Below are 13733 nucleotides of genomic sequence, written 5' to 3'. Positions count from 1 at the left end.
TAATGCCTTCACGTACCATAAAGTGACATTTTTCCCAATTTAGCACCAAATTAGTTTCCACACACCTTTTGAGCACCGCACGAAGATTATTCAAACATTCATCGTACGAATTTCCAAAGACGGAGAAGTCATCCATGAACACCTCGACATTATTTTCAATCATATCAGAGAATATAGCCATCATACATCTCTGAAAAGTGGCAGGTGCGCCACATAAGCCAAACGAAACATTGCGAAAAGCAAATCTGCCAAATGGACAAGTGAAGGTACTCTTTTCTTGATCCTATTGTGCAATACAAATCTGATTATACCCCGAATAACCATCCAGAAGATAATAATACTCATGACCGGCCAACCTGTCAAGCATCTGATCAATAAATGGAAGAGGGAAGTGATCCTTCCTCGTGGCCTTGTTCAACTTTCTGTAGTCCATGCATACCCTCCATCCTGTGACTGTTCGAGTGGGGATGAGCTCGTTCTTCTCATTTGCTACCACAATAATACGTCCTTTCTTAGGTATACATTGCACGGGGCTCACCCAAGAACTGTCAGAAATAGGATATATGATTCCTGCATCCAGCCACTTCAGAATTTCTTTCTTCACCACTTCTTTCATGATAGGATTAAGTCGTTGCTGTTGCTCAACCGTTGGCTTACTACCTTCCTCTAGCAGAATTTTATGCATGCAGTACGAAGGGATGATCCCCTTGATGTCTGCTATAGTCCATCCGATAGCCGATTTGAATTCTCTCAAGATCCTCAAGAGCTTGTCCTCCTCACTACCTGAAAGGTCAGATGCAATAATAATAGGTAAAGTAGATGCATCACCTAAAAAGGCATACCTCAAGTGTTTAGGCAATGGTTTAAGCTCCAAAGTAGGTGCTTCCTCAATAGATGGTTTGAGCTTTCCTTCAGCATTTTTGAGGTCAGAAGTACCAAGAGATTCAAATGGCATGTCTAGCTTTCACCTCCAAGGAGAAGCATTTAGATATTGTAGTTGCTAATTGCCATCCTCATCATCACTGTCAAAGTCCCCCACTAAGGCTTTCTCTAATGCATCAGACATTAGCATAAGATCAAGTTCTGAAGTAACCGCAGAATCAATCAAATCCACCTTTAAGCACTCCTCGTCTTTTGTAGGGAATTTCATCATTTTGAACACATTGAATGTCACATCCTGATCCTGCACCCGCATAGTAAGTTCTCCTTTCTGCACATCTATCAAGGTACGACCTGTAGCCAAGAAAGGTCTCCTCAAAATTATGGGAATCTTCTTATCTTCCTCGAAATCCAGAATAACAAAGTCTGCAGGAAAGAAGAGCTTATCCACCTTTACTAGCACATCCTCTACTATGCCTCGTGGGTATGTAATAGAATGATCAGCCAATTGTAGAGACATGTAGGTGGGCTTTGGATCAGGAAAATTCAACTTTTTGAAGATAGACAATGACATCAGATTGATGCTTGCTCCCAAATTGCACAGACATTTGTCAAAAGACAACTTGCCGATGGTGCAAGGAAGGGTTAAGCTACCTGGATCTTTAAGCTTTGGAGGTAATTTTTGTTGCAGCACAACACTGCACTCTTTCATTAGAGCAACGGTCTCAATGTCATCCAGTTTCACTTTCCTTAAAAGAATACTCTTCATAAATTTCACATAACTAGGCATTTGCTCCAGAGCCTCAGCGAAAGGTATGTTGATGTGAAGTTTCTTGAACACCTCCAGAAACTTACCGAACTGCTTATCTAGCTTTTGTTGTTGCAATCTCTTAGGGAAAGGTGGAGGAGGATAGAGCTGTTTATCCCCTGTATTACCCTCAGGCAGAGTGTGTTCAACAGTAGTCTTCCTTGGTTCTGCCGCTTTCTCCTTTTGCTTCTCTTCTTCATCGCCGACTTCAGCTTCTCCGTCTTTTGCTTTTTCAGCATCAACAACTTTTCCAGACCTTAAGGTAATAGCCTTGACTTGCTCTTTAGCTTCCTTTCTGCCTGGTACTTCAGTATCACTGGAAAGTGTGCCAGGTTGACGATTGAGCACTGCATTGGCTATTTGACCAATTTGATTCTCCTAGGTCTTGATAGAAACAGCCTGACTTTTGCACAACAGCTTGAGTTCCTCGAAATCAGCACTAGAAGGTGGAGCTGTACCTCCTTGTTGAGGATATGATTGCCTTTGAGCATAATGTTGTGGTTGCTGGAATCCAGGTGGATTAAACTGTTTACTTAAGCCTTGCTGATATGGTTGCTGAATAGCATTTTGATTATTGCTCCAGCTGAAATTGGGATGATTTCTGTTGTTAGGGTGATAGTTAGCTGGCACAGGCTGCCGCGGTCACTGATAATTGTTCACATACTGAACAGATTCATTGACAAGAGAACACTGATCCGTAGCATGAGAACCTACATAAAGCTCACAGACCGTAGCTATCTAATTGACTCCATAGGTGGCTAAAGAATCTACCTTCATAGACAACGCTTGGAGCTACGCTGCAATAGCTGTAGCTGCATCAACTTCCAGAATACCTGCTATCTTCCCAGACATCATCCTTTGAGTTGGGTTTTGATGCTCATTTGCAGCCATAGTCTCAATAAGATTATAAGCCTTAGTATAGCTTTTGGCCCACAAGGCGCCTCCAGCTGCTGCATCGAGCATAGGCCGAGATTGGGCCCCCAAACCATTATAAAAACCAGTGATCACCATCCAATCAGGCATACCATGATGTGGACACTTTCTCAACATCTCCTTGTAGCGCTCCCAAGCTTCGTACATAGATTCTGTAGGCTGCTGCGCAAACTGAGTAAGAGCACTCCTCATAGCTACAGTCTTCGCCATTGGATAGAACTTTACCAGAAACTTTTGCGCAAGATCTTGCCAAGTAGTGATGGACCCCGCTGGTTCAGAATGTAACCAATCCTTAGCTTTATCCCTCAGAGAGAATGGGAAAAGCCTCAGCTTGATAGCCTCATCAGTCACACCATTATATTTGAAAGTACTACAGATCTCGACAAGCATGTTGGGGTCTTCAGTAGCAGCACCTCCGAAAGAAACTGAATTCTGCACCATCTGAATAGTGCCCGGCTTGATTTCAAAAGTGTTAGCCTGAATAGCCAGATGAAGGATGCTTGACTAAATGTCATCAATTTTAGGGCGAGAAATCCATAAGAGCTGGATCTGCCGGAACTATACGATCACCAATAATTACTGGTTCTTTCTGCTCGCTCTCGTTATCCGAATCTTCAAAATCTATCTTCTCCGGAATATCAAGAACTTCATCCGTCTCCTCAGCCGTATCTAAATTCCTCTTGCGAGTACGAGAACGTGTTTGCATAAACTCTCGCAAAAGTACCTGAAACACAACCGGAAACAATAAGTAACACATCTTAATCAATGAGTCCTAATGACCACTGATGGTAAGCACATAAACTAAACAAATACGCCGAGTCCCCGGCAGCGGCGCCAAAAACTTGTTAGGGTGGAAAACACGCGCTAACAATACACACAAGTATACGCATTCGCAAGTAATATAGAATACTTTCCAGTTCGTTCCCACAGAGACTCAGACTAATTATGCTCAATTAACACTCACTCACCAATGTATGATTACTTCTCCATGTCAAGACAATAACACATAAAATTGGTTGACTAATTATTAACTAGAATTCACTACGAGAATTAAACACTTAATTGAGACCTGAATTAACAATATTAAACACACATGAGATCATAACTTCATTACTACTTCCTTCAATAGTTATTGTTATTACCCTTAGCATGTAACGGTGATGATATTAATCGAACAACACGAAACTGATAAAATCCAACTTTCGTTGTACTAATACCATTCTACCAAGCATCCACAATTAAGATAGAAGTTGAATAGTCATCAATTATGTTGAGACCCTATATGTCTATAGAATTTGACAACATAACGATTTAAGCACAAGTTATTCCTTATGATTACACAGGGCAAGTAAAACGGTTAGATTTACCCACTAATCATGCATACTCATACATGAACCTATGCTAGCATGGCAAGTTCTAAATCTCAAGATCCACCGTCACTTCACAAGAGATTAACACCCTATCTTATATGTTCGCGACGCACATAAGACGAATAAGCACAACCAATACTAGATATCATACAATCATCACACACTAAGGTATTAAACAACTAACTAAAGAATTCCATAGCAATCCGTTATGACCCCATGATCACTATTAGCCCATGATAGCACTCATCGTCACCATGGGTTCATATGAAAACATGATAATAACACGCGAGAATAACTAAATAAACTACTTATATTATACTAGAGTACGTCACAAGAGTAAATAGGTTCAAAGTAAAGAAAACTAGCATCCACTATTACAAGGAAATAAAGAATCACAAGAAAATATGCTTCCTCTTCGTTGCGATGTGCTAAAACGGTCTTCTTCCTTATCTCCTTGCTCCTCGATTAATACCACGATTCAACACACGTGAAACGTCTCTGAAAACTACTTATATAAAAGCCCCACAAGTCCCAGCTATTTCAGAAGTCGGAAGCTCAACGGAATTAGGAGTCTAAAAATTAGTATCTTTTTTTACGCCCCTGAGCGGCCGCTCAGCAATCCTGAGCGGGCGCCCAGCTTCCTGAGCGACCGCTCAGCTTGGCTGAGCGGGCGCCCAGACCCTTTCTGGAAAATTCTTTGTTTTGCTCCCGTTCTTCACTGTATTCTGCTCCTAACTTCCCACTTGCAATGCCAAGCACATACTAAGGCTTATTCTTGATGAAATCTCTCCACAAATGCGAGTAATACCCTGAAATGCACAAACACTAGAAAAAACATCAAATACACAAAATACTTGATTTCAAGACATCAATTCAGGCCATTATAAGACGTTCTAAGTGGTATAAAATGCCACTTATCAGAATCTCCAACAGCCACACACACACTTGTGTTGTCAGAAAATGATGAGTTTCTTGCAAGTTCTGGAGAGTCAGCTCCAGTAAACACACCAGCTCCAATTCTTGGAAAGGAGGCACTATTGAAATATGTTGAAAAAGAAGCTTCTGTTCCATGGGAAGAAACTCACAGAGGAGTTGAATGGATCAAGAAGTGGAATGAATCTGATTTTATTAATAGCTCCAAAGTTCTATCAGATCATATTGCAAAAACTAATGAGTTAATGACAAATTCTGACTTTAAAGCTCAACTTAAAGTCACAGCTCTCGGTACTAAAAGCCTTCAATGTCAACACTCCATTACTCATGCCAAGGTTGATAAACTACAGGAAAATGATGATAAGCTGGGCCTGATGATCAAGCTGGACAAGAATAGGTTTATCAGACCTATTCATGAGAAGGTAGAGGCTATTAAGAAGGTTCAAGAAAAGCAACAGGCCCAACTGACTGAGGTCCTGCAGAATCAAGCCTCTCAACAGAATCAAGTGAATGAAATCCAATCTTCAGTAGAACTTCTTCTATCTTTACTCCTACCAGATGATGCCAGAAAGGAGGAGAAGGTAGTGAAGTCCAAATGCTCTACTAATCAAGTACTCAAGAAGAAGGATGATAAAGAAGATGACCAGGGAAACCCTAGCAAGGGTCAAGGTCAAGGGCAAAACAGAAAAGTTTCTTCAAGGATACTAATTTCTGATTCTAGCAAATCTTTAACACAGAAGAAGATAAGTTCTAAAGCTGTAGATGCTCAAACTCTGAAAGCAAGTTCTGATGATCAAATTCTGATATCAAGTTCTGATATTCTCATTCAAGGAGGAAGTAAAGACTCTCAGAATTTTTTGCATACTCTGAAGCTTAAGGGAAGGGAGACTACAGTCTTTTATAAAGGTCCCAAGATTCAGACACTTGATGAAGAAATTGCTAGAAGACTATTTCTCAAGCATAATCTTGGAATGGATTTAGAGACTTTAAAGAAGGAAGAAGCTAGATTTGCATCTGAGAAGAGAAATCTTAAGTCTAAAGCTTCTGATGCAAAGAAACCTCCAAGTCCTAAGGCAAAAGGCATTGTTATCAAGGAAAGCTCTGAGGCTTCAAAGCCCAAGACAAGATCACAAGCTGAAATTGATCCCAAGGCAAAAGGGAAAGGAAAGATTGATGAACCAACAAAGACACAGGAGATGAAGATTCCTCAAATCCTGATGAAACCAGTGTGCAAAATGGTTCAAGTTTTTGATGATACAGCTGCTGAAGATGAAACTGTTGAAACTCTAAAAAGAAGGAAGATAACTGAAGAATCTAAGACAACCTCTGACAAAGCTCAAGTTGTTCAGAGTGAAGAACAACAAGCTACAGAAGAAATAACAAATTCCGATCGAGTCATCAAGACATCAACCTCTGACAGTGCTCAAGTTGATTTGAACAAATTGACAGTTACTGATAAGAGAAAACTCCTATGGAAGAATGTTAATCCATCAGATCCTAAGAAAAGTCAATTGTTATCTGATTTCATGACTGTTGGATTGAAAGCCAGATAAGCAAGAGAGAGAGCTGGATTAGGTTCTGAAGAAGCCAAAATTAAGACAGGAGTTGAAGTACTTACAAGAGATCTATTTTTATTGACTGACATACCTCTTGAAGAAGTTACACAGAAATACCTTGATAAGGTTATATCTGTTCAAGTGGTACTGGATGCTCATGATAAAAGTAATGTCAAAGAAAAGCTGATTCTTTTTCTTGAAGTTGGAAGAACATACAGAATGTCAGAATCAGATGTGCTGAACAAATCTCTGAAAGAACTTCAATCTTTCATTATCTTTTGGAGTAAAGTCTGAGATTACTAGGAGATGGTCAAATTTCATCATGAAGACCATAAGGGATAAAGCAAGAATTTCTTGATCAAGGGTTACAAAATTCATTCCAAATATTGTTGAAGATGATGGAAGTGAAATTCCAATGAAGAAGGATTCTGCTAAACTTAAAGTTATTCTGAAAAAAAAATGTCTGTGCTATAATGAAGACTCATCTCATCCAAGAGTGATCAGACTTGGTGATGTATTGGAAAGAAATCACATCTCAGCACTTAGGACTGCAATCTACCAGATTGGAAGTCAAGATGAAGAATTGAAGCAAGTCAAGGCTATATTAGCTCAAGTCCTGAGGAATGCAGAAGAGAAGCTGATATCAAACTTTGTCAAAAATCACTTTGGATTCAGATTGACTCAGTAAGATTGGTAAAAGCTACAAGGACTATAAGTTGTAGTTAGTTGTTTAAATAAACTCTTATTGCATTTGTACTTAAATATTTTTGACATCATCAAATCTATTAACTTGTATATTTTCATAATTTACAAGTTGGGGGAGATTGTTAGATATATTTGTGATGTCATGACTAATTTGTTGTGTTTAGTTTTAGAACTCAATATCAGGACTTACTGGAAATCAGGACTTACTGAAGTCAGAACTTATATCAGAACTTAAGGCCGTTAGGATTTATATCAGGACTTAAGTGGGGATACTTCAGATAAGTAATGCGGCTGATTTACAGGAGAGGATCTGGACTAAAACAAAAGAAGATATGCATGAAGAGTTAGAAGACTAGAAGACTTGTAGAAGATAATATCTGATTGATATATTTTAGGAGATAGAATCATATTCAATATCAATTAGAAGATATCTTGTAACTGTGTACTATATAAACAGAGCTTAGGGTTTACACTAGATGTGTTATCATTCACGAGGAAGATTATACATTGTAATCTAGCAGCTCTTAGTGATATTGTTCATCACTGAGAGAGAACAACTGTTCTATTGTAAAATATTTTATTATATTTAATATACTTGATTACTGTTACATACTTGTGTTGATAAATCGATTTTATTGTATAAAAACCATATTCAACCCCTTCTATAGTGTTGTGTGACCTAACAAGTATAAGTTTTATACATAGGAACGTAATCACCATTATATTTATTATCTCTGTTCATGACACTTCTTCTAATACTCTCAAATATCATAGAAGACCAGTTTCTGGTGACATTGTCCTCAACTCTAAGAAGATAGTGAACATATTTCAACTCTGTCACAGTCTTCATCAAGAGTTGCTGCAATGTAAAGCTTTTCACCTTACCATCTCTCAAGAAGTACAGAATCTCTTCTCTGGCATCACCAAGATTTATCTTCCTATCAAAAATCTTTACAGCTTCAACTTTCTCAAGATGTGAAGGAGTAATTCTCTCACCAAGATTGTCAGTCAGAATATCTGTGTCCAGTAAATCAGACCTCAGAGTTTCCATTCTAGGATGACCAATACCTCCTCTAGTACGAGTTTTGATAAGTTTTAGCTTTTCATTATGTTCCACCCAAGAAGGTTTCTTGATGGACTTATCAATATCCTCCTGTTCTGAAATAGAATCCCTAAGTCCTGCTGACACAAATTTAATATACTTGAATGCTTTAGGATAACTAAATGTATAAACATCTTTCCATCTTTTATCCTTCTTGCTGAGAGGAGCATACCCTTTAGATAAATCATGAAGCTTTCCTCTTGTTTTCTGCCACAACTCTCTCCTTGAATTTAGAATTCTTTGTTCATAGTCACTGCATGCTTGATCAGCTTTCTTTCTGTCAATTCTTTCTTATTCATCAAGAGTTGATTCATTCAATACTTTGATCACCTTTTCATCAGTGTCAAAATCAGCTATCAGATTCATAACATCAGGATCTATTTTTACCTCAGGATTTGTGTCAGCTACAAGAGACATATTTGCATTAGTTACATCAACTTGAGCAATGTCAGCGGTTGATTTCTTCTTTCTTTGGACAATCATTTCTTCACTATCCACAGCTTCTTCTTTTACATCATTTCCTTGTACAGGAACAAAACCTTCCCTGAATAGAACATCCAGAAATGCAGAATCAATTGCAGAACCTTGACTTGAATTAGAAATTCTTCCTCTACCTCTACGTCCTCTAGATCTTGTGGCTCTTCCACCTCTTTTTCCTCTTCCTGTAGAGGTGTTTGCTTCAGCTTCAATTTGAGCCATTAGCTCCTTCTGTTGCATAACTGCTTCTTTAGTTCTTAGATTAGGAAATTCTTCAGTTATCAACCCAAGAGCACTTTTAGCATTCTTTTGCTCAAACCTCTTATCCTTGTAGTACAGAATAATCTATTCACCTATTTCCTTGTGTCTGTAAGGAAAGAATAATCCTTTAGCATCTACTATGTTAGAGATTGTAACATCACCAGTTTTAGGAGCATCAACACTAGTCATGTGCTTAACTTCATGAGCACCAGTAGACTTTCCTTGTCCTTAAGAACCAGATCTTTTAGAATGTTGAGGTTGTTGAGCAATAGGAGCAATTTGAACATTTGCAACTGGATTCTTATCACCATCACCATCATCATCAGTATCTTTATCTTTAAACTGAATAGAGTCAGGTGTACATTTTGTGACAACTATCTTCTCCCCCTCTTTGGCATCAGTATTTGAAAGAAGAGAAAACATAGCATCCAGTTTATCAACTATTGAAGACACTCTATCTTCCAAGGAAGAAAATTGAGTATCCATGCTTTGTTGAGATTGAACCACGACTTTAATAGCCTTTTTCACACTTATGAGTTCAGGTGAAGTAAGTGGATTGATCATAAAGGCATCAATCTTGTTCTGTAAAGTAGCATGAGATGTCTTCATATCAGCAAGTTCAGAGATAATTCCTTTCACAGAGATGGTAGAAGCCTTGAGATGCAATTTAAGGTCAGGGTTTTGAAGTCCATCATATGCCATGTGAACTTGTTGCAGACCAACAACTGAGGAGATAGAAGTATGCACATCTCTCCATGCAAAATCCCATTCAGTCTTTCGAAAATGCTCAGCATCAGCATTGTAATAAGAATGATCAGCATTGAAATATGAAGAAGAACCGACATGGGACTTCTTAGATGCATCAATAGCAATCTTAAGCTGAGCTGTGTCAGGATCATCATGATCACCGTCTTCATCAAAATCAGAGTAAGACAAACCCTCAGAAGAATTTGCAGAGCTTGGCAGAATTGCTTTGCCTTCAAGAGGATCCTTAGCAATAATTATTTATTTCTGAAGAGATCCTGAAATATAAAATAATGTAACACCTAAATCTCTATTTTCTTTTCAAGTGATCTCATCACTTCTCACACAATATTTTACTTTGAAGAGTAATATGTTTCTCACATAAGAAAGTTTATGAACAAGTAAAAAGCTTATAAAATTCTATTTCCAAAACTACCTCTCCTTTTGCCAGTACATGAGACTGCCACTCAAATTTTAATTTTCTCACATAGTTTTTTTCACAGAGTCTCATAGAAAAGCACAATCACACATTTTGCAAAGAAATAAGAGATGGCTGAGAGGAGTAGTATGCTTGTCATATAAATAGAGGTAACATCAAATACATGATTCAATTTGTTGTGAAACGATCTACATGTTGATACCACTCAATTAACCCCAGATTTAACAGAAATAAAACTCCCATATCATAATCAAGAACATTCATAAGAACATAAACCCTAATTTCTTTAATCACAAAATCAAACACAAATTTCTTTATGTTATTGAACTCCAAATTTAAAGTATAATATACCAAAATGACCAGAAAAATATTATCTACACAATTCTAACATCAAATCATATCAACAACATCAAGAATAAATTTTCATAATTTAATCTTCAAACAATTCAAAATAAAACAATTAAATAAGAAAAATACCTTGATTGCTGCACTAGAATAGTTGATCGATTCAGAAAGAGCTTTTCGAGAGCTTCGATTTGATATGTGGCCCGCCCGAATCGGAGTTCGATAACGCCTTCGTACGTGCCTTTGATTCTCAAGAACGTAACTTTTTTAGGGTTTTTCCTCTGTAAATTCAATATTTTTACTGATCGATTATGATTATACGAATAAAATGAAATAATAAAAGAGCTATATATATTTATGGAATATTGGTTCGATTTGGATCATTTTGGATCGATAAATTAGTTACTTAGCCACTAAGTAACTGCAAAAACGATCTGATTTGGTACCCGTATTGGATAATTATCCAAACTGGTCTTTTTATAAAACACCTTATACGAAAATAATGTAATAATATCCCGTTTCGAGAGTACGGGTTTTGTTGATTCATCGAAATGATTATCATATCGAAAATCTTGCGCCGGGCCGCGCGCGGGTCAAACCGTAATCCGGATTGAAAAGGTCAAAATACGTAAAATGTCCGGAATTACCAGGTTACATTAGGAAAGTGTTTTCGGAAGAGTTTCGGGTTATAAAAACATAAAAACGGTTAAAGTCGGACGATTCCCGGCTTTATAAAATAATTTCGTAATTATTCAGAAAATTATTAACAAAATCATAAATCAATATAAAATCATATAACACTCAAAAATTACCAGAAAAATACCTTAATTATCTGTATTTTATTCTGGACATAATAAAATTAACATACTTATACTTTAGCACATTTAAGCATCCACATATCCACACCAACCATCCAATAATTCACCAAAAATCACATAATAATCACATAATAATCATTTTATAATCATTTATTGATAAAAATAATTACATGCTATATCCCGCATATTACATCCTTCCCCCCTTAAAAGGATTCTGTCCTCAGAATCACTCTAAGGATCAGATAATGATACATTCAAATTTCCATAAACTTTTACTCACAGCATCACTCATTACTTAACAGCCTCTTGCTGACATCATATTATATCTGTTGCTTATATTACTCAACTCAAGTCTCCATTTTATATATAATAGAGCTAAATTACTCTTCCTGAATATACACATAGAAATACCTTATGAATCTGCTAAACGTGTGGTGGTGAAGCCAACTTACTTACACTTATCTTGCCTATTTACTGCTTCAAAAGGATCAACATAATGTCGTATTAATTATCTTTTCCTTCTAATTCTCGTGATCCGTGCTCATGGACGTTTGCAATAGTTACTGGTTGTTGAACCTCATTCCCACTTGTTTCTTTGTTCAGTTAACCTAGTTTGCATTCGCTTCCAATCGCATTCGAGGCTCTTTAATCATTCATTTAATCTTCCTGTCCATTTGCGAATGATATACTAAAACCATAGCATATTCGATTTCTGCCATTCTCAAAATTACTTTGGAAAAAAATGAAAAAAAATCAACAAGAAAGTCTTGACTGGATATGATTGCCGCACAAACTTATCACCATATCTTATTTTCCTTGAATCACAGTCGAGTATATTTGCCGAGCAAATATCTCTTACTACTTTGAAGAAAGTACACTAGCCTGGAGGCATTACCATCATATTCTAACCCATGTTATTATTTATTTTGGTTCTATGAAATTCTCATTCGCAACTGACTGCAATGCTTTCCTTGACGTCTAGTCACATATAACGTTTATTCTTTCTTTGTGCCATACCATCAGAATATCTTCTTTGACATCTATGTCTTGCATCATATTCTCGGAGTAGCTTGAATATCTTGAGTTATTGAGGTTTAACCAAATTCCTATCTTTTTAGTTCCGCCTTACTTAATGCCCGTTCATCTATGAGTGGTATATACTATTCCGGTTTGACATAATTCATCGTATTCTGAATACTCCTGTCAAATCTCAAATCAAACAATATTGATCATTTACAATCAATTTCTGGATCTGATGACGTACTGCCATTTCTTCAAGCAGCAACTAACCCACTTATTGGATGAACTGTTTATTAATAAAAGAAAATGATTAGCTTTGGATAACCTATCAATAATGATGCAATTAACGCTCTCCTCACCTTTAGGTCTCAGGTGATTTCACTACGACATTTTCTAGCGGAATGTATCCATCTAGCCTTTAATGTCCTGCCTTAATTCTTGGGTAGGTATAACATTTATTTACATGTTTCCCCCATTTTCTCTTCACGTCTGGTCACTAGATATTTTCTTTTAGCCCTCGATACTTGATCGTACTCCTGGGGTGCATTTCCTATCTCAATTTAAAAATGTTTCCTAATTTTTTTACCTTACTTATGTCTTTTATATTACCCATATCTTACCTATATCCTGGCATCTTATAAAGTTTCTTTATCACCCTTTTGATTCCACTTCCTTTTCTATTTCCGTTCTTCATTCTCATAGCTCATTCAAAACCGAACTCTTGACATTAATACTCATTTTGATGTCATATCAAATTAGATATCAATACGAACTTTGATACTCACAACATCATATTCTGAAGTAAACATCAATCGTCTATATTAATACCACTTTTGATATTTAAAACTGTATCTCACATTTTGTCCAAAACAGAATTACTTGATAAATCATTTATTGTATGATTATCAAAACAATTTAGAAACAAGAACTCCTTTAATAAAACTTTATTGCAAATGATAAAATTTCTTTGATTACCTAATAAAATCCATATTGGTGTAGTTATTAATCTCTTCTTTATTCCACCTTCCATCTTCCTTTCCTTCCTTCTCTTTGCTCTATCTTAAATCTTTAGTTTTGGAAAACATTCTTCTCACTTGTCCATATAGATAACTTTTTATTTCTCTTGTCCATTATAAAGGGCATATTCATCCAAGTAAATCCTCATTCACTTGCAGTAATTTCTGAATTCTACTGGTGTCCTTACTTTCTCCAAATTCCTCATTGCTTTGATTTCAGATTTGAAAGTCACATCAAAATTTCACTTGATCCAATTGGAATCGATCTCCATCTAAATGACCATTAATTGGTAAAATTATCCAATTAACTCACTTAATTGATCAATT

The 13733-nt window shown here is 36.7% G+C and overlaps 1 non-coding gene across 1 annotated transcript; it reads left to right on the top strand.

Annotated features, from left to right (window-relative positions):
• The first annotated feature begins 2708 nt into the window (after positions 1-2708).
• On the top strand, positions 2709-2815 carry LOC141680029 (small nucleolar RNA R71). The gene has a single exon (XR_012558230.1). It is a non-coding gene; the product is annotated as a small nucleolar RNA R71 (small nucleolar RNA).
• Positions 2816-13733: the final 10918 nt, after the last annotated feature.

Source organism: Apium graveolens, chromosome 1 (assembly GCF_009905375.1).
Source record: "Apium graveolens cultivar Ventura chromosome 1, ASM990537v1, whole genome shotgun sequence".
Lineage (NCBI taxonomy): Eukaryota > Viridiplantae > Streptophyta > Magnoliopsida > Apiales > Apiaceae > Apium > Apium graveolens.
The sequence above is the reverse complement of the archived record's forward strand: the minus strand, read 5'-3'. Positions and strand labels throughout refer to the sequence as shown.